Below are 22,325 nucleotides of genomic sequence, written 5' to 3' on the forward strand. Positions count from 1 at the left end.
AAAATAAAAAAGCTTTCATCAGCAGCAAGCCTGTTTGTAACAATTGCTGTGTACTATCTGCTATCCAATCCTTAGCATAATGCTGAGGACATAGGCCCTTTAAAACTGACTCCATGTGAAAGGTTTTTTGTTTAAATGCATATACATACACTCACGCACACATGTGCGCTTGTGCACATCACACACATATACACATATGTACTATTCTATACATATGATATTATAAAAGAGAGTGGATACTTAAAGCACAAATCTTTTTAAATTCATCTTTCAGGGTTTGGGAATTATGGTGTAAATGAAATCTGCAGTGCAAAACAAAGGAGGATTGTTGATGGTATATAATTTTGATTTGAGGCAGAGGGATTGATGAATGTTGGTAAGGAACCAACTTCAATGGTAAAGGTATTATTTATTTAAAAATGGTCACTTTGGGAGAGGCAGTGACGACAAAGTGAAGTTGAGGTTTGTAGCCGCAGTGAGGCGATGGAGAACAAAGCCTTTTATGTGAGCCACATTATGCAAAACGTCCCAGGCTTGAGCTGCAGGTACTGGCCTGGCATAAAGCATAGCTCTGTCACCCTGTCATTTTACTGTGTGCAATTATACATTTTTTTTTTTGGTAATGAAAGAAGATTAAATAAATAAAAGCTATTCAGGATGCCCAAGAGGAATATTACCTTCTTTAACCAGAATGTGACACAAAACACCCCTTTCACTGGGCAAGAGACGTCTATGTATTTTGGTAGAAATCTTTATGGATTTGTGAATCATGGGACTCTCAATCACCCCTCCCCCTTCACGCATGAAAGTATCCTCCCACCAAGAAAAGACAACAAAGGCATTGTTTTTTCTTTCAATAAAGAATATTGTATGTGTGTGTGTATTTTAACATTGAGTTCCTGGTCACTTTATCCGATGGTCATAGGTTTCCATCTGCATTCATGATTTGCATATTATCAGAGCTGTTGTGCCTTTAGGATCAGTGGTACATGGTTTACTTAATTTTAATTCATAGTATTTCACAGCTTGCTATATTATTTAATTTCTGAAAGTATATATTTTTTAAACCTCAAATAGAAAAATGGCTTAAATTAAACCTGGAGATCTGAACAATTTAAAAATGGAGCCTCCTTTTAAAAAATAGTATTTTGGTTACATTCATTTTTTAATTTTCTTTGTTTTTCTCCTTTTTTCATCCCCCATCCCCCCCTTCTTTTTGTCAAATAACCTGTTTCTTTCTGGCTGGCTGTGCTGTAAGCTCCTAGTTATGTCTAGACTACCAAAAGCAGAGCCAGTGTTATCAGGGATTTCAGATTGAGGATTTGTTGTTCCTTCTCTGCAGCACCTCTTTCGGGATGGCTTGTTTACGGCACCTTTTCAGGGAGGAGGAGAGAGAATGTGCTGAGAGAGCATGACCCGGTGAAACTGGCACAGCCATTACCTCATCACAGTAGCTACTTCAGATTCGTTGAGCGAGCAGGCATCCTCTTGGTGGAAACCAAACAGCAGGCGCACACCCATCTCAAGGCAGAGGCCCTCCTCTTCCCCAAGCAGCCTCTCGGAATGCTGCTCTCCTGAGGTTAAAGGGATATTTTCTTTTATATGTGTTTCTTTTCAGGGCTCTTGAACTTGGTCAAAAATATGCAGCCAGAAATGAAACTTGGCACAGACTCCTCTAAGCCTGACGGAATAATTTCATTCCTTTACTGCTTTTGGCTTAAATCAGTTTGCAAATTTTTAAACATCAGAAAGGAGAAGGAAGAAAAATACTTATTGGTATATTTTTGCAGACACACATAGTTTGTTTTGAATTTTACTAGCAACTAGATAACAGACTGGACTGCTATGCTTTTGAGAACTCTAGTTGCACAGTTGGACTTTGAAATTAAATAGTTATTAATTTGCTTAGATGTATTCATGAAAATATGTAATTATCCATTGCTATCCATGTGAGGCAGACCATATGAAACCAACTTGGGGATTTTAGTATTCAAGTTGATTATTCTGATTAATGAATTCTTTTTTCAACATGTTTTTTTAAAATCGAGTTTAGAGAGAGCAAAAGGGAGGGTTGGAGGGGGGAAGAGAGAGAGAGAGAGAGAGAGAGAGAGAGAGAGAGAGAGAGAGAGAAAGAAACATCAATGTGAAAGAGAAACATTGATCAGATGCCTCCAATATGCAACCCAGTGATGCTCAACTAATGGAGCCATACCAGCCATTAGGGCATGATTAATGAATTCTTTTAATGCTTAATTTCCTTTTGACAGATTAAGATAAAGGATATCAAATAACAGAAACCATAGATGATAACACTACCTTCAGATCAATACTATACTCCTAAATGTTAAAAGTTGTCATTTAGGTAAGGCGTTAGTAAGTGAAGAAATCTGGTAATATTCTGAGATAGTCTTCTGCTCTCTGATATGTGAGTTGAAGATGCTATTAAGCTCTTTGAGTCCTGATTTTCTCAGATATCTTTGTATTTTTTGCTACTTTAATTCTCTCAACCTGTGTGATCGTATAAGTAAAATTAATTTTCCTAAGAGGCTTATTAACATAACAAAGCAAAATAAAAATAGGAACTTATGAATTTAAGGAATTTACTGATAAAGTTGGAAGAATTTGTTTCTTTTTAAAAATATGTTTTTATTGATTTTTAGAGAGAGGAAGAAAGAGAGAGGGAGAGGGAGAAGGTGAGGGAGAAAGAGAGAGGGAGAGAGACAGAGAGAGGGAGATGAGAGACATACATCAATGGGCTGCCTCCTTGAACCCCAAACCCTGACGTGTGCCCTGACCAAGAATTGAACTGGTGACCTTTCAGTGTATGGGATGGTGTTCAATCAACTGAGCCACACTGGCCAGGGTGGGATTTGTTTCTTTCATAAGCAGAAACATTCAATGGTAGCTGTTGTGTGATAGATGTGACAGTGCACCAGACATGGAGGCAATTATTTAGGGCCTCAAGGACAAGCTTTTAGGCATCAATTATATAAGTTATACATACCTTCTTTATATGTAATAAAGAAGGTATGTATAACTCGGACTCTTTTTGAGTGTGTTTGTTTATATACACATCACTTACCATCTCTCAAATGCTTCAATCGTTCAGGTGTTGAACATGTCATTAAATGCTGGACAGCACATGAAAATTCTAATTCAGAATATTCTGAGAAACACCTTTTGATATTCTCAAAGAATTATCAGTCCCAGAAATTGATTCCAGGCACCAAAGCAGTTACATAACTACATAGAGGTGGTATAAAAACGGCAAAAGTCAAGGGAGAGGGTCTGTGGGAAAGTTTGGATGACTGGGTGGGGCTAGAGGGAGATGATGAACTAATGCGAATTCTCAGCTAATAATCGTCCACTTTGGATGGAGATGAATTTTGTCTAAGTGGGTGGTGAGGGAAGACATCTGTTTTGTTTTTCTACCTCAACACAATATTTTGTCCATATCCCTCCCTTGTTGTTCCTTTGATCTAATGGTCGTTGGTATTTCCTTGTAAAATTTATTAAGGATACTTATTGGAAGCAATTCTGCAGTGAATTAAAAATTTTAAAACAATGTGGACACAATCAGTTGACTTTCGATGAAAAACACTTTGAATCTAATATTTGAACTTAATCTTTCCTTTTCAAGAGAGATAACCTTTCCTTTGAGTGGTAGTATTACAACTGATACTTTTTACATATTCATTTTAGTGAAATTCAGTGGAAATTTAGACAAAGCTCAGAAATTCCTCTTTCAGTCAGTTGTTAAGTTTATATTATGGACTTTGGGGGTAAGTTTAAACCATTTGTTTCCATTAAAAGACAGTAGAGGGGGGAAATGTCTATATGTATTTTTTGCCTTTTGTTAATACGCCTTTTAGGAAAAAATGATTTTACTTAAAAGGTTACACAGCTTGACTTATCTCTGCCCTTCCTTTCTTCCTTCTTCCCACTTATCCTCTCTCTCTTCCTTCCTTTGCTCCTTCCTTTTAATTTGTTTTGGCAAAAAAACCCCACTAATCATTAGAAAATGCAAATAGAGCCTGCTATTTTTACTTGAAATTTATTTTCTATTCTATCTATATTTCTTGTTTAACATGCAGTTTTATGCTGCCTTCTCCTTCTCAGGTCCCCATTATTCTCTTGGTCCTTTCTTTGATATTGGCTTTTATATCCTCTAGCCTTGAATACATATATTTTTTGTATTTCCAGTCTTTGATCATGCTTCCTTTCTAAGTCAGGAAGAAAAGTTACTACCTTGTTTTTTTCCCATTATTTGTACCCAAAGTTTAGCTCCTGGGTAAGGGATGGCAGTGAGGAACCATTCATTCCACTTGATTCTCTTCCAATTCTGATTATATTCCTGAGCTAAGGGTGAGGTGACTCACCTGTGACTTTCACATGAATATAAAAGAGGGAGAGACTCAGAATTCTAAAACCATCCCAACCTGCTACATGCCAGCTACACTACTGAACACGGTGAGGCTAAACCTGATCCAGGGAGGGCTGACAGGCTCCTGCTCCAGGGCCATTCCTGTGGTTTGGATTTCTCAGGGCAGAGCTTTAAACTCTTTGAGGATGTGTGCCCAGACTCAAGGTACTTGGAGAGCAAAGGAGTTTTGTTTTTTTGAACGTGAACAATCCATACTGATGCCTCCAGATTAATTGAATCAGTGTTTAAACTTGGCTCTATGCACAAGGGGAATCCAACAAAAATAGCCAGGTTGAAACTTTTTTTTCTAACTTATAGAACCATGCAATGTTCTCAAAAATAGATTTCCTTTTTATCCCCCAGCTTTCACATTTTTAGCTAAAAGGAACTGAGCTAGAAAAGCCGTGGGCCTCTGTGTCTGTGCCTGCTTCCTCTTACATTCCCACTCTTGTAAGTCTTCCTGTTTCTCTGCCTCCAATGCTCCATCCCTCTGGGTTTTACTTTTTTTCTTCTTCCAAGGAGACAGCCATTGAAATAAGAATTAGGTGTTTCCATGGTTACTGTGTTCTGCAGAGCTTTATCTGCACCCATGCTGCTTAGGCCTTGTAGAGTCTTAAGTTGACAAATATTTGAAAGGCATGAAGAGCATCTTGGAGGGAATAAATTAAGCAGAAACCATGCTTAACTACTTAAAGAGAAGCATCTTCCTAGTCAGTGAAAACTGAAACTATACCACTATCTAGGGCAGCGGTTCTCAACCTGTGGGTCGCGACCCCTTTGGCACTCGAACGACCCTTTCACAGGGGTCGCCTAAGACCATCCTGCATATCAGATATTTACATTACGATTCATAACAGTAGCAACATTACAGTTATGAAGTAGCAACGAAAATACTTTTATGGTTGAGTCACAACATGAGCAACTGTATTTAAAGGGCCAGAAGGTTGAGAACCACTGACCTAGGAAATGAAGGAACTCTACTGTCACTCTTCTGTGAGAGGATGTTAGATATTATGTTCTGATGTCTATATTATGTTTTAAACATGTGATGAACATGCTTAATCACCCCTCAGAACTGGAGTACTGTTTTGTCACTGAGTGGATGTAACAGAATTTCTAAAATATTTACCATGCACACCTGTGAAAGAATTGGCTGTGCATGTTGTCTTACCCTGAAGTATCTTTGAGTCATAAATAAAGGCAAAAGGCCATCTTAATCGCACACCAGAAGGCTACACTTATGAAAGCAGATCTTCCAAAATAAGATATTCTGTGCTCTTCTTCTCAGATGTGGTTGATTGAATTAGATGGTATAAAAAACCAAAGTGATCTATAAAGAATTGAAATCTACCTTTTAGTAAATGATGTGCTTGGGAAGGATTCACTCTGTCTTTCTTCCACTTAAGTATCAGGCTAGTGAGCCCTCAGTATTTCTAATATCATGCTCCATAAATCATCCCTTCATTCATTTATTTATTTTAAAATATAGTTATTGGATCCCTAATATATAGAAGAATCTTTTTTGAATGTGTAAGATATTGAGACAAACCATACACATTCCTGCCCTCATGGAGCTTATATTCTAGTAGCAGGAGACAAAAATTAACAAGTGAACCGGTAAGTGAATGAACATTTCAGACAGGAAAAACACTGTAAGGAATAGGACACAAAACCATACAATACAGCTTGTCTGGGATGGGATAGGCTGCCTCTGGAGACATGAGTAACAATAGGGGTAGGAAAAATCAGGGGAAGAGTTTTTAAGCCAGAGGGAAAAGTGAAAGCAATGGCCTTGAAGCAGGAAGAAGCCTGGCGCATTTGAGAAACAAATGCCAGACCAATGGCACTGGAGCCTAATGAACATGGTAGAGGGTATGGACAGGAGATCAGAGCAGAAGGCAGGTACCAGGTGACATCGGTCCTCTTCACCATGAGAAGAGGTTAGACTGTTATTTGACTTGCAGCGTATTCTAATTTTTCAAGTAGTAGAAGGAGAATTTTTTTGGAAAATCTCATAAAAGCTTTTAAAGATTAATTATATCTCCTAAATCCCTGTAGCTATATCTGTATCTTATTCACTAATGTGTTAAATCACAAGAGAGAAATGATTTAGAAAATCAGAAGTCAATGGTGGATATAAGATAAGACTTTTGTTATCCTGCTCTAGTATAATGCTCTAAACATAGACAACCTAAAGTGTGTCATTTTCTTTAGGTATTGGAGAATTACATGTGTAAGTAATTTTAACCCCTGGTAGCCTTTTTGTACCCCAAACTAAGTTGTTTGGTTTTGTTTTAATCGAAACAGAAAAGTACAAATCCAAGTTTGAGAAAAGTACTCATAGGAATCATTCTAGTTTCAATATGAATGTGTTCTCCGGCTATTTCCCCACAACAGCTTTAGTTGTAAACAAGGCCAGGTGCCACACAACAACCAACATAGTACTGAAATTTATAAATACATTAAGTAACAGAGTAACACATATTTGTTTCTTTGCGGCAGTGACCTAAATCTCTTGATAATTCAGTAAGTGAGCCGATCCAATTTCATGATCATCTTGAAAGAATAGCATGTCCTCTAAGACTATACAAATTCAGTGGAGGAAGCTGTATCACCATGTGGAGAAGCTAAAGATTTCATGTGGGATTCAGGACATGGAGGGGGGTTGCATAAGTGGCTGGGTTTGGAAAAGCTGCCAGGTAGGACAATCAAAAGCAAGAGCACTGAGGTGACAATGAGCAAGGCATACTAGATTGCCTGCAGTGGATGATTTCTTTTGGAGAAAAGTGGGGTGGGTGGATGGTCTTGTATTTCTAGAGGTCCTTAAGTACTGTCTGGACTTAGTAGGAGTTGGTTTTATCATAAGTCCATTGCAGTCATTCCATTGACCTGGAGAGGGACATGAGGAATGTGACAAATTTGTAAGACAAATTTGAGAGGACCTGGTGGCAGATCTAGAATTTCTACATACGGTGCGGCGTAGAGACTAACGGTCTTGTTCAGGAGCTATGGTTGCAGACATTTTCACGAACAATTGAGAAATATCAATACCAGAGAATGGAGGTGGGAGACATTGATAGAGATGGTGGAGTGAGGAATACCAATTCTTTGACATCTTCAGGAAGATAGACTTGAGAGAGCCAAGAGGTAGAAGCCATGTAAAACTATAGTCAGTCAATAATATGAGTTGCTATTGGGGTTATGTCATGTTCATGCAAAATATGTATTTTTAAAAGGACAATGGGCTTTGGAAAACAATGCAAAGAAATAATGATGAATTGCAATTCAACAACTTCTCTGACTTCCAAGCCATATTGGAAAAGCACCACATGATTTCACAGATTAATTTCATAAATAGTTATTGAAAATCAATGTGTGTGTATGTCTAAGTAAACACAGATTTTCTTGCAAAAAATTACAAACACATTTTTGTTAGATATTTATTTGATTTTAAATGTTTGCATTCTAAATATGTTTAATATCTTTATAATTAATATTGTATGGCAAGGGTTGGCAAGCTGTGCTGTAAAGGGCCAGATAGATTTTTATTTTAGGCTTTGTGGGCTATATACAGTCTCTCCCGATGACTCCTCTCTGCTCTTGTAGGAAGAAAGAAGCAATAAGCAATAAGTAAACACATGGGTATTGCAGTGTTCCAATGAAACTTTTTTTACAAAACCAGGTGACAGGCCCATTTGACCTAGGGACTAGTTTGCGAACACCTGGCATATATCGTCACAGTTGAACATGCCCTTGAAATGATAATAACCATACTTTGAAGGGGTCATAAGTACATGATGACCATGTAAGGAACTAGTTACCTATTTCCCTTTAAGAAGACCCATCTGAGGAACCTTTAGGTTTCTCTCAAGTCAGAGCATATGAGACACTGGAGACCTTTCCTGAGCCACTGGCTTGATCTTATTCTGCAGGCACTGGCTTGTTTTTATTTTTATCGATGCGGTATGACTTGATCATGATTCTTAGACATAACCAAGGGGAGTATCGTGATAAATGGCAATGTTCTTCTTTAAAAGTTAAGAAACGTAGAGGAAAAATACCATATGAGAAAAAGGTAAGTTCAAAAGCCCTTGGAGGTTAGATAATTAGAGGTTTCTTCCACCTTATCAGTACTTGCATTTTAGATTATTAATTGTTTCACTGTAATCACTTTGTATGGTTTAGTGTTGCAGAGAATTGGAAATAATAAGTTGCATTTCAGTCAGATAGGAACATAGGCAAAATCATGGGTGACGGGCCTTGAGTACATGTAGAACAGGATTTCAATGGATGTCATTGCCCAGGTACAGTTACAGGGACCATAATAGGCACGATCATGTACTAATTTTGTTTTAGTGTAATATACAAAGAAGTATTAAACTAGTCATGATGAAAAGATGGCCAGAAAAGATCACATTTTATAGTAGATATCAGCTGTTTAGGAAAGCTGGTCTGTAAAGAAGGGTGTAAATGGAGTATGCATATTTAACCTTGAGAAGAACCTCTTTATTATCTTAAAATAACTCTTTCAAGGTTAAAATTGCTTGGCATTTCTGTATTATGTGGGGTTATTTTTCATAGACAAAACATATAAAAAACATAGGAACGTCTGGAGGCTTTGCAACAAATGAAATAACCATGACTTTATCTCTTGTGATAAAATATAGTTTATTGTGTGAATAATAAATAATAACTCCCCTGAATTTATTCAGCACCCTTTCTCTGGGCAGAGATTGGGGAAAAGAGATTGAACAACTGTAAATGCCTTTCCACTTCAGAGGTTCTTAGACCTGCAGAGAAGGTTATGTATGTGAGAATCTACTTCAATCAGTGAACTGAGGAGCCCTGGTCCAGACCAAGGAATGAAGGGAAAATGTTCCTGTTCAGAAAAGTGCTGTTGACCTAGACAGCGTGACACTTATTCAGGCCATTTCTGGACTCATGTCAGAGTCCTCAAAATGGAGTGAAAACTAACCTTATGATGACACTGTAAATGTTTGGTCACATTTATTATTATATATCATCTTCATAAAGTCTAGGTGTACATGTATCCACAAGATAGAATGTAGTTAACACAGGAACAATATTTAAAATTTGAGATAACGACGATATACAGTTAGTTATAATGTAATCTATTGATAGAACAGAAATGAACTCCTTGTTGGAAAAACCTACACCAAATCGAATGAGCATTTCATTTTACACTTAAATATAATTTACTGAGTATTACTCTAGCTACTTAAGGTAATAAAATTTAAAAGTTAAACCTTTGAAATTGTCCGTGAACATTCTGATGACTCATCACTGAAAGTCTATGAAAGTTTCTTCTCCATTTCTGAGGTTAGTGAGGATAAAATGGAGAACAGAGAGGGGACTCATAGGGCTATCATTTTGTATAACTCCAACTTTACTTTGCATTGTTATTTCTGGGAACTCACATTGCTGCTCTGTTTTATCATTTTTACAACTTCACACTTGATTACCTAATTCCACAACTACCTGTGACTGCTAAGGTCCACATTTATTCAATCCTATACTCCTTTGAACAAGTAGAGTGTGTATGTATGATTTATTTACAAAAGGCAATTTGTCTACACAGACTCATAAAGGAAGTACCCCCCCCCCCCAAAAGTCCATGACCTCCGTGGCCCTTAATTCATTATCTTTTAAAATGTTGCCAAAAGATTCCTCAAATATGTGAGTATGTGTGTGTTTTAGAGCTAAGAATCTGGAAGTTGGACTAGAGCTATCTTTTGGAATGATTTATTTTTTTCTCAGAAAGTGAAATAGTAACAAAAATGCTCTATGTGCCACAGTTGTAGTTCCAAAGAAAAAGGCAATGCTGGCAGATGTTAAAAGATGTAAATGTATGTTATCTATGGGTCACGTCAGCCATTCTTAAAACAACTTGAAATTAAGTAGCTGTAGCACTTTTGGACATGAAGCTGAGCAGTTCACAAAAATGGAAGGCAATGCTAACTCATTCCAGTAGTTGGCATTGGTATATACAACATGAGTAGACATGGTCAGTGTACGGAATGTATTTGAAAGAGGATATAAACGAGTATAATATCTTACAGACTCACTTATTTTGTTGCTTATTACAGTCTGCACAATAACTATCATGACAAATTAAAAACCATCTTATTACATTGTGTTTAGATTTATTTCTGTGCCATTGTATGCAAGCTGTATTCATTTTCATAGAGTAGTTCATATTTTAAATATTTACCTTTGAAAAATTCAGTAATCTCATTTTTAAAGTAGAGAATATGGTACCTTAGTCACTATATAATTTTTATTTGCTTGTTTGTATAGTATCTAGAAGATATACCTATTGCTAAGATAATTGTGTGGATGAAGGGAGTGGCCAGTACATATTTTTGAATGAATAAATGGTTTTAGAGAAGGTAGTTTAGAATCTCCCAAAATTTGACAAGATTTGTTTGATCTTATACCAAAAAGTAGATGATGATTCTTTTTTTGGGTGGTAAGATCTGAAGGAATAAAAAAAATCTCTTTCTTTTTTAAAACACATAAACAAATCCCATTTGTCTAAAATACCCTATCTTTGCCTTTGTTTATGACACAGAAAGCCTTATCATGTTACCCTCTTTCTGAGATATTGGGAATGTCATTTGACTCTCTGGGCCTCAGTTTCCTAATCTACGAGGGGATACATTTAACTATCTTCGAGACTGCTTCACATTCTATGGTGAATTGAAACTGCATTGCATTAATTCACATTTGCACAAATCAGTTTGTCTTGTTAGCTAGCTATTCACCCAGCAAAGATTTTGGTGATTGGAATGCTGAAAGGATAAGCATTTTATTAAGGAAAGCTGAACGTCACAAAGAAAGATTGGAGTTAGTAGGTGCCTTTCAGAGGAACAATTCCATCCAGTGTGAACACACCTTTTTAATTTTTAGTTTATTAAGAACCAGATAGGAGCCCCCTCCTGTGATAAGCCAGGTTAGCAGTAAGAAGAGAAAACAAGACCGCATCCTTACTCTCCAGTAGCTTGTTAGGGAATTGAGGAAGACAGCTGTCTCACATCTTTTGAATAACTAAGCAGGCTGTAAATGAACATGTATCACATCACTAATTTACCTGCCTAGAAGTACTTGGGGGAGGAAACACATAGGTGAATGTCTTAAAAAAACAAACAAAACCCAAGTCATAATATGGTTATGTATTAAGCGAGTGACACAATAATCAGAGGTGTTGGCGAAGATAAGAGTAAGATAGGGCTTTAGGAAAAGACGAATGCAAATATATGCACTTGGAAGATACTTGCCCTCCTGTAGATGGTTTGGATTCTAAAAAGAAAAATGAATTGTTTTGGAAAAAATATTTTGTAATAGAAAGGCAAATAATGTTCTATTCACTACTATATCTGATATGTTTTGTTTCTTTGTAAATCTTAAAGCAGTATATCAGACTTATGTATAAAACGCTTCTCATAAGTCATTTAAAATTTGTTAACTGCCGATCTGCAAATATCCATTTAAATTCTCTGAGAATGTCTTTCACTTCAAATGTAAAATCTTTAGAAGACACGAGGCTTTGGAAAGAAGGAAAGAAGAAAGAGGTGTGCCCAAAGTATTTATTGTAGCAATTCTCAAAGCAGAGGCCAGCTGTTTTGGAACTAGAATGAAAATGTAAATTATCAAAAGGGAACAATGAGAGCCCTTTTTTTTTTCAGACAATGACCAGTGCAATCACATAAGAAAAGTGTTCGGGAAGATTTTCTCCTGTGCACAAGTCACGAATGATGAACTGAAAGGCTGTGAGGGAAGTGATTCACAAGGACTAAGTGGACACAGCCCATGGATTGTCTAGTACTCTGAGCAGTTGAATTAACCCAGGAACAGACCTTCAGTTCTGCTGGGACTGAATCCAAATCACGAGATAACCATGCATGGAACTCAGGGAGTCAGTGCATCAGTAGCATAGCGGGACTGTGAATTGAACTACAGTGCTGGCATGAATTGCATTTCAATTCAGGTGGTTTTATGAATCAAGACAGAGGTCTTTGAATACAATGCAGACAGTCAGTGGGAACAAAATAGACACATGGAACAAAATAAAATGATTATGCATGAACTTGGCTAGGATGGTCTTTATTAGCCATATAGGATAAAGAATCCATGATAGCTTTTAAATCCAAGGATTTTCACAAATAAATTATTATTTTTGTTTAAATTTAAGTGCTTCAGAAAAAGTCCTACACATAGATAATACATGTTTGAATGTCATTTGAACTGACCTTCTAATCCTAATATTTAATGTCAATCAGACATCATAGTTCTGTGATGAAAAAAAATCAAGTGCCAGTGAGTTAAATAAAACTGTAAATATATAAAATTATAACTGGGTTTTACACAAACTATGAAAATGAGAGGGTAAAAGAATTTTAAACTCTAAAACTTGGGGTATGGCGGCCCTATACACATTTTTATAAAACATTGATCAGTGATTTTGCCTTTTATATGACCATAAAGTTTATATGGGTTACTGAACAATTTATGTAGTGTTCAAACAGTTAAAGATAAGATCATAGTTCATGCCTGAAATAATGAGTTTGATTAGCAAATAAATGTTTAATTATCAACTTAAATTTTAGCACCCCCCTCGCCCCAACACACCTTTTGGTTTAGAACCATGACTCCTTTTCTATGATCACTCTTACTGGTTGATCTGTTCCCTTCTCAAAGCTTTAACAAGCACCTGAATCTCCAGTTTGGGGTTCCTTTCTGAGAGTCAGCTTTATATATCCCACTATCTTCCAGGTGGTTCCACTTGGGCTCTGTAGGCATCTGAAAACCACCATGTTCATAACCCAACTTATTTCAATAGCCATCCTACATTCCTCTTACAGTTCCTCTTTTAGGCAATAGAACTATTCCAGGTCAGAAACTAAAAGTCATCCTAGACTCCTCATACATTTCCTAAATATGTATTTCTTTACATTTTTGTTTTTTCATCTCTACTCTCCTTGAATTGGCTCTTCACCTTTTGTCTGAAATACAGCAAATGCTTCCAATCTTTTCCCAATAAATGCAGTCTTTATAAGACCTTAAGTGATATTTCTAAACCATCTATCCAGTACACTTTTTGTTCAAAATCCTTCCTCTTTGATTGTTTAACATAGCTTAGAAAGCCAGGGAAATCTAAGGGTATGCTAGCTCTTCAATCTTTTTTTCAACCTCTCCCTGCCTGTATTTTTGGTCCCCCTTAAAACTACTAACTTCCTCTAATTCCGTACCCATCACTTGCTCTATTCTTCCCATCATAGTTTTCTTTTCCCCATGACTAACTGCTTTTCATTTTTAAAAACTAGACAAGCTTTTGTATCTCTCTCTTTATCTGGATGTTATGCTTTTTGAAGGAAGTATCCTATTCATCTTTGCAAATCCTGTATCTAGCAGAATGCCTGGCATATAATACACACTCAGTAATTATTTGTGGAACTGAAACAATGCTTTTTGGTCTGTTTAGCTTTTGCTATTGATTACTTTGAATAAATGGGTGCATGCCTACTACATTGAGTTTCCATCAGGGAGCTAACTTTAGTCAAATACTTCAGAATACCAAGTATTTAAAAAAAATATTTTTATTGATTTCAGAGAGAAAGGGAGAGGTAGAGAAAGATAGAAACGTCAATGATGAGAAAGAATCATTGATCAGCTGCTTCCCACATGCCCCACCCTGGGGATCTAATCCACAACCCAGGCATGTGCACTGACTGGCAATGGAACTGTGATTTCTTGGTTCATAGGTCGATGTTGAACCACTGAGCAACACCGGCTAGGCCCAAGTATTTTTTTTGTTGTTTTTTTTTTTATCATGCTTCCAGTCTCTTCACCATCCACTCCCAAACAGCAATTGTTTCATTTTTCTACCCAACCCTGGGTAAACTAAAGGCTCTGAGCCCGATTTTCACCTTAAGGAGTTCCTATCTCAACAGATTCTTGTGAGAGTTACCTGTGAAAATGGTGCATAGTGCATTGGACTTTAGAAAATATGCAATAAGCTTTCAGAGAACATGAAGAGTCATAATGCTTTCTGAATTGTTTTATCATTGCTATTAGACAATGAAGGATATGAGGACCTCTGACTTTAAGTCTGTCTTGGAGATTAAAGTATGAAATTTATATGTCTATCACATTCAGTATTTCTTGTCTTTCCTCAAGGATTAATTATATTGCTTAGTCTCATTGAATAAAAAAATAATAATTTATACCTAAATAATATATAGTGAATGTTTTGTGATACTAATTAGTATCTTGTAATTAAAAGTCTTGGATTATATTTAGCGAGACTATTAGGTCAAATATAAACAAACATTCCAATTAAACCCAGCTAGTCAGTATTACATATGGGGAAGCAGAGCTATTGGTCTAAAATTAGAACTTAAACTGGGTTGATACTTTGAATCATGAACTTAAGTTTTTGGTTTCAGATTAATAAAAATTAAAATAGTTTGTTAGAGGGGAAATAAAAATTAAAGCATACTTCAAATTCTATTGTAGTAACTTCTACAGGGATTTGTAATTTATTTAACCTGGAGTTTAACTATAATTTTATTCAAACTGAGTCATCAAGACTTAGTTTGCTATTCAAATATCCTTTGAAGAGATGTGAAAAACAGTTTTTGCATTAAAATTTTTTGATTGAGAGCATTTTGTAAAATAGTGCACATTTAACTCTAAAACATTATAAAATGTTATACTTAAATAATTTTTTTATTGCATTTAAAAAAGCATAAATCAAGGTGTTGTGATGATGGATGAATTACCAGCATTACTCAGAAGAAGATTTGGTTCATCATTTCAGTTTGAATGCAGTATTGTTTAGGCTTGCTCCTGTAATCCATAAATTCCCCAAGAACTGTATAGCTTTAAATCTTTTTGAATTAGAAAATAATATTTGGGGATCATTAAGAGTTGAGTTTATAATCTTTGAGGATATTCAGGCTGTGATACCTACTCCATAGTAACTAGTTAGCTACACTTAGAAATGGCTCCCAAATTTAAGAAATTTAAAAAATCACGAATAAAGCACAATTTATTCTAACACATCTAATGGTAGGTAGGGACACTAATATCATTATAGTCTTTAAACTCTCAAGAGAGAGATTTATATTCACACTTTATTTTTTAAAACTGATTGAGATGCACAAAATAAATTTCTGCTTAGGCAATGGCAATAGTGATATCACATGAAATTTAAAACGACATCATAATCATTGCTCAGAATAGATTGACAGGGTGTGGTTTCAGTGTTTGGGTTTTCTTAAAACCTTAAAGGATTGTGGCACAGGTTTTTCAGCACAGACATTGCAACACATTTAAAACATGTAGCCAAAATGTGGGTGGAGCCAAGAGGAAATGGGTGCTCTTGTTTCTTATCGAATAGCAAAAATGACGCAGAACACAAGATTCTGCTGGCCACGTAGTCTGCATTAAGACAGTAGGATGTCACTTTATGTAACATCTTAATGTGATGACTTACTAAATATGGTCAAGAAAATCATGTTCTACCAACAGGACTAAACTTGGGAATAACAATTAGCATTGGCAAACCATTCAGGCACCCACATCTTCCAAGAAAATTACTCATAACAGCGATTTTGCATTGAGGTATTAAGCAGCATGTTTTAATAATATGTGGGCTAAACCTCAACAAGGAGACATAGCAGTGCTTTCCTTTTTGCCTAAAGGCCATAAAGCATACTGTAAATGAAATGAACAAAAAGCCACATGTTTTTGGCAATCACAACCTAAGTACCTATGTCTCCTGCACATTACAAAATGCCATTAGAAGAAAACCAGCATGCCATCACAATATTCATCTGCAAGATGCCAAACAACCAAATAACAGGAAATACTTGGATTTCTGGGAAATTGTTTAAAATTGTTCGATTTAATGCCATCATATGGTTATAAGCTTGGCGTGTTTTTAGAAAAAATAATTATTTAAGAAAAGTGTCACTTTTCATATAGTTTCTCACTTTTTATTAACTACAGTTCTATTCACTGACTAACAAATCTCCATACAAAAGTAAAGGAAACGAGTAGAATACTGAATGTGGTCATGACATACCTCACCTCGTTTCTTTAGATTCATGAAGGCCCTTTAGTCAACACTTGGACTGTAGTTGTGTCCAAGGGTCTGTCTTAGATATTTTTTCCTCCTTTGACTTAGCTTTAATGTTTCATTAATATTTTATCCTTTTTTATGAAAAAACAAAGATCCCAAGAATAGCTTGGATATATTTACCCTCCCTGTCACCACCACCAACCTCAGTTTTTAAAAGAACATAGAGTTGCTACATTACATTATTTTGGAAATGTCAGATATTTAATGAATAAAAATGGAACACACTTAAATAATGGAAAGTTTTTCATGTAGACAGTCAAGCTAGAACTACCTAGGCATGAATGAGCCTAGGGAAACAACTTTATAGTAACAACAAAAGCATCTAAAATTACATTATTAAAATGGGCAGGAGGGAGAGGAAGTTCAGGCTGTCTTATCTCTCCACCCAAGTTAGGATAAACACACCTTGCTTTTCTCAGATTATGGAAATTGGGTTTTTTTCTTTGTGGAACCAATACCAGAGAGAGTCAAACAGCTTTCCACTTCACATCATCCTGCCACTCTAGTTAAGTAAATTCTACAGATTTTGAAGCCCTTGGCCCTCTATTGAGATTTGACTAGTCCATGCCAAGTTCAAATACAAAGAGCTGTATTCATTTTCCAAGACTTCAAAGGTTTGACAGTGTCAGTTGGATGGCAGATATTTCCTCAGATCTTACCTATCTAGGCACTACAGGTATTTTAAGACTACCTAGGTCCTCTAAGGCCAATAATTCCTTTTTTCTTTTTTTGGCAAAGCTCCAGCTTGCCATTACCCACATCTTGCTTTCCTTTTCGGGAACTAATGCCTAGGTAAATAACTGGAGGAATGCAGTGGGGCACTAGAGTAACTGCCTGGCTTCTTTTCCAAGACCTGAGTCCTACATGGACCTGAGACTGTGGGCTTTGTTAGTACCTAGACTAAGACAAGTGGCTTTCCAGTGGCTTATAAACATTCAAATTTGATTGTAGGCAAGAGGTCACTTCATGGAACTACCAAATACTATCCCACCAATATACCTTGACCCACTGAAGTGTTAGTAGCCATGTCTCCTTAAACTACCACTGGTGGATTAGGCTGGTTTCTTTGAGCTCAGGAGTCTACCTTTTCTAGGACTAAAGTATATCATAGTCCATAACACCAAGCTACAGAATTCTCCTTTGCTAGCATCTTAGTTAAACTCTCATTTGTATAGAGAAATTTTGGCTAACAATTCAAGTGGCTAGGGGAAGAAACAAAACCATTTACTCTAGAGAGGCTCAAGGTACATCCTCACTTGCTTTTGGAGCGGGTGGCCATGCACTTTATGATAAAATCCTTAGTGATTTTGTTAACCCCTAAGGGTCACCTATCAGATGTTTGTTTAAGCTAATGTCAGGTTGTTCCTGACCCTCTATTTTTATTATTATTATTATTATTATTGGCCCGGTGCACGGATTCGTGCACATTGAAAGGAAATTAATTAGAAGAAATATTTTAATATTGATATTCGCCCATTCTCTATAATAAAAGTGTCAATTAAATTCACGATTGACAATGACAGATCGAAACACATGCTTGCAATTGGTGCCAGCGAGAGCTTTATATGTATCGCGCATGTGCAAGTCAAATTAGCCTTTTATAGAGATAGAACAAACTTGCTTAATTAGACCTGTTTTCTGATGTAGCTAAACTCTTTCCAGCCCAGTGAAGCACCCCAACATCTCTTTCAGGTAATTGTCAGCAACACAGCAGTAAATATCAACATGAAGCAGATTATTATTGTAGATCACACAGAGAGAACAAAGGGTAAAATATTTAACTGCAGCAGTGTTTGACTATATTCTGCGTAGTGAGAAAACGTGAGATCATTTTCAAGGTCCACCATTTCTTTCTTCTTTTCAGTCAGGTCAAGTTTCTAAACTTTCTAAATCTCCATTTTCCAGCTAATGAAAAGAAAATAGGATTCTACCAAGTCTCCAATCTACCTACTCGAGGGCTTCTGTGAGGATCAAATGAGATGAAGCATGGAAAAACACTTAACAGACATTTGGTTAAAGTGTGAAATGTTTGCACCTGGCTACAAAGCAAGTTGTGTTCCTGGGCTGAAGAAACTCCAATGAGGCTAGTTACTAGGGAGAGGAAGCTGGGCGTTGCTATGTGACATCATTACCTGGCACCCACAGTGACCATTTCCAGGCTGGGCTGGGCTGTGGGCTGCATTTTGCATGGAGTCTCGGCAGCGCTGGCTGCGATTTGGTGGGCTGTTGCTCTGGGGTGGTGGCGGGGCCTGTGTCCCACTTCGGGGAAGCTGAGTGTTGCTTTGTCAGCGCCAGGTCTGCAGTGCCATTTCTTTGTAAATGGCCAGTGCGCATCATGGCAGCTTCTGTGTTGAGCATCTGCCCCCTGGTGGTCAGTGCACATCATAGTGACCGGTCAGATAGTTGGAGTGACACTTAGCATATTAGCCTTTTATATATATTGATTTTATTTTTGCATTGATTTTTAGAGAGAGTGGAAGAGAGAGGGAAAGACAGAAATATCCATGTGAGAGAAACACATTGGTTGCCTCCTGCATGGGCCCCAAGGGCAGCTGAGGTATTTGCCCTTCACCGGAATTGAACCAGGACCCTTCGATCTGTAGGCCAATGCTCTATGCACTGAGCCAAACAGGCTAGGGCCCTCTAAGTTTGAGAGACCTGTGCTATCAGTGCTTCCATATAAGAAACAGTACCAATTATGTCCTGATAAATCAAAATATAGTGAATGGTATTTTATGCCTTAGCTCAGAGAGATGCAAGCCATCCTGTTGCATGTGACCCAAACCCGAATTCTTAATAATGCTGACTTTTACAACTTCCCAGGGATTAGTGGAACAACATCCCTGGACCATATACTGGGATGCCAGAGTCTTCATTGGTTGTGTTGATTTCTTGTAGCTGCTCTAACAAATTGCCACAAACTTGGTGCCTTAAAACAACAGATCTTTATTCTTTCACAGTTCTGGAGGCCAGCATTCTGAAGTGTCTAGAGGAAATTCTGTTCTTGTTTCTTTCAGCTTTAGTTAGCTGTTGGTGTTCTTTGGCTTGTGGCTGCATCACTTCAGCCTCTGCCTCTGTTTTCACATCGCCTTCTCCTCTTTTGTCTCTCAAATCTCCCCGTGTGTCTCTTAACAAGAATACTTGTCATTAGATTTAGGGCTTTTCAGCTAATACAGGATTATCTTTTCATTTCAAGTTCTTTAACTTAAATATATCTTCAGAGATCTTTGTTTCCAAATAAGATAACATTAGCAAGTTCTGGGGGGTTAGAATATGAACTTATCCTTTGGAGGACCACCATTCAACCCATTATACTGGTCTTTCTGGAAAATGTGGTAGCAACTGCATGCTATTGGTGCTTATGGCTGTGGTTTTAGATGAAAGAGATATGAGGACACTAGGCCCACTTTCATAATGTCCTAACTAGAGTTCCTTGGCTAACTAGGATATGTTTTGAACATACTTCCATTGGTCTACTTTGATTTAGTGTCTGATTTTTCTAGGGATTAGATAGGGAACTACCCAAGTTCAGCACCTTGGCCTAGAGAGGCAAGTGAAGACCCAACCGTTAGACTGTAAATCTTTGAGTCTTATTTACCAGTGTATTACCTAGCACATTGGCTGGAAAATCATTTTAGGCCCAAAAGATTAAAGGTCCTTCAATCTTTAGGAAGGAATAAACCGTTATGTTTCTTGTTCCAGAACTACGGAAATACTTTTAAGAATGACTCATTAAGAAAACCAGATGTTCAGAGAATGCCCTTCCCTCTCCTCATTACATAACCAAACCCTGTGTTTTCATCTTAAGTCCCACCTCTTCCATCAAGCCTTCCCATCTTCATTGTCTATACCAGTGATCCCAAATGTTTTGATAGCACACCCTATTGATAAAACAGTATTGTACATACTACCTTATATATTAATTTATCATATTTTAAAACATTCTTTAGATCAAAATGGTTATATAATTATAAAAATAGAAATTTAAAAGTGTGAGTTAAGCATGAAGTAGAGAATAATTTAAGTGAGTCTCATCATCAATAACAATGGATATAAATTATACTGTAAATTATCTTCCTAGTGATTTCCAATTTGCATACGCTTTTATTGTCTTTATCTGAAAAAAAATTTTATTGAAGGATAGAGACACTGTTTTTATTTTTTTCATGTACTTTGTTAGCATTATCATTCATTTGCTGTTTCTGCATAAAGACATTTTAAAGTCACTTATTCATTTTGTAACAGTATTTAAATAAAAGCCTCATATCCACTGACCTGGGAACACATAAACTATTATCCATTTAATAAGCCAAGAGCAATGAACATGTGAAAACTTCTCTTATTCCCTTTATTAGGGACCGTGCATTCATCTGCTAAGTAGCTCACTTAATCTTGGTAATATGTGGTAATGAACATATAGACCAAGTGAAGATTCCAGTGCCAATATACATATTAAATATTAGAAACACTTCATTTTATATTTTCTCCATAGGAAAAAATGATAAATAGAATTTCTAACATTAACTTTCTATACTGTAATAGAGACCACAGATTTTTACTACATCACTGAAGTACTTAAATATTTAAAAATTTTTATTACTTGCCTTTGTTCAAGTATATTTATATGTTCTTCAGAACATCTGTAATGAAGATGAAGTGTAATACCTCAGTATCCTACAGATCATCCAAGAGAATCTTGTCAATAGTTAATGCTAACCATTTGATTAAGGACTATAGCTAATTGGAAAGTTATGTTGCTCTATGAGTTTTTGGATTCATGACAATTTAAAAAATTAGAAGTTAATAGGAATTATCTTAATGTAGCTTATTAAAATGAAGAGTGTAGATCACATGAAAAATATTTGAAATGTATTGCAAACTGTGGGCTACTATATAATAGCTATAATTATTAGAATTTCTAAGTTTTTCTCTAGTGAGTTTTCTTTTTTTCAAAGTTATTAGCAAATTGAGGTTTACTTTTTATTTCCTCTGCTGAGTATATAAGACAATATTCACTGGCCTGGGAACCTAAGGGATATAATTCAAATCCACATAATTTTGAATCTGAACAATTGAGTTACTTATTCACTGATACTGCCATAGTATACCCGTTGGTACTCAAGGTTATTTAAAATGAAGTTGGGCCATTTTAAGGGGGAAAATGTTTATAAAAGATTATAAATTCACCCCTCATCTCCACTGACTTTTCCATTCCTGGTAAGGGGAGGGAATGTGACCTTAGGGTCTGCCCCATTCAGGTTGCTGTTCCCTCTGGCTTCCTGTTGCACTCAGCCAGCGGGAAGCAAGAACAGGTGATCTGCAGGTGGAAGAGTTCTAGCTTTTATGGAATCTGGTTACACCGTGGTTTCCTCTTGCTCCCAAGTTCAAGGAATGGTAACAGCTTCCTACTTGTCTAGTCCCCGCTTGCTGCAATATTTCTCATTGGTTTCCTTAACTTTATCCACACCTCTGGAATGGAACCCCTCATCAAAACCTCACTTTTCTAATTGGACCTTAACAAATATACATGGTGAACAAGATCGGAATGTTTAATACGATCTTCAGCAGTCTTGCTTCTGGGTGTATATAGGCACAGCTGTAGCAGGCTAAGAATAGTAGCTGTCCACAGCATCTTTTTTTTCTCAGAATCTTTTGCAATTTTAAACTGTTTGTGTGGTTTTTTTTTTGACTCAGTAAAGAGTTTATCTTTAGCTGCCAGCTTTTCTCCTGCAATAT

At 36.6% G+C, this 22,325-nt stretch overlaps 1 protein-coding gene across 6 annotated transcripts in view; it reads left to right on the top strand.

Moving 5' to 3' along the window:
- The window catches only part of MAP2 (microtubule associated protein 2), a 234,166-nt gene that overhangs the window by 1,081 nt on the left and 210,760 nt on the right, over positions 1 to 22,325 (top strand). The window lies entirely within an intron of this gene.

This window comes from Myotis lucifugus, unplaced genomic scaffold, assembly GCF_000147115.1.
Source record: "Myotis lucifugus unplaced genomic scaffold, Myoluc2.0 scaffold_3, whole genome shotgun sequence".
Taxonomy (NCBI): Eukaryota; Metazoa; Chordata; class Mammalia; order Chiroptera; family Vespertilionidae; genus Myotis; species Myotis lucifugus.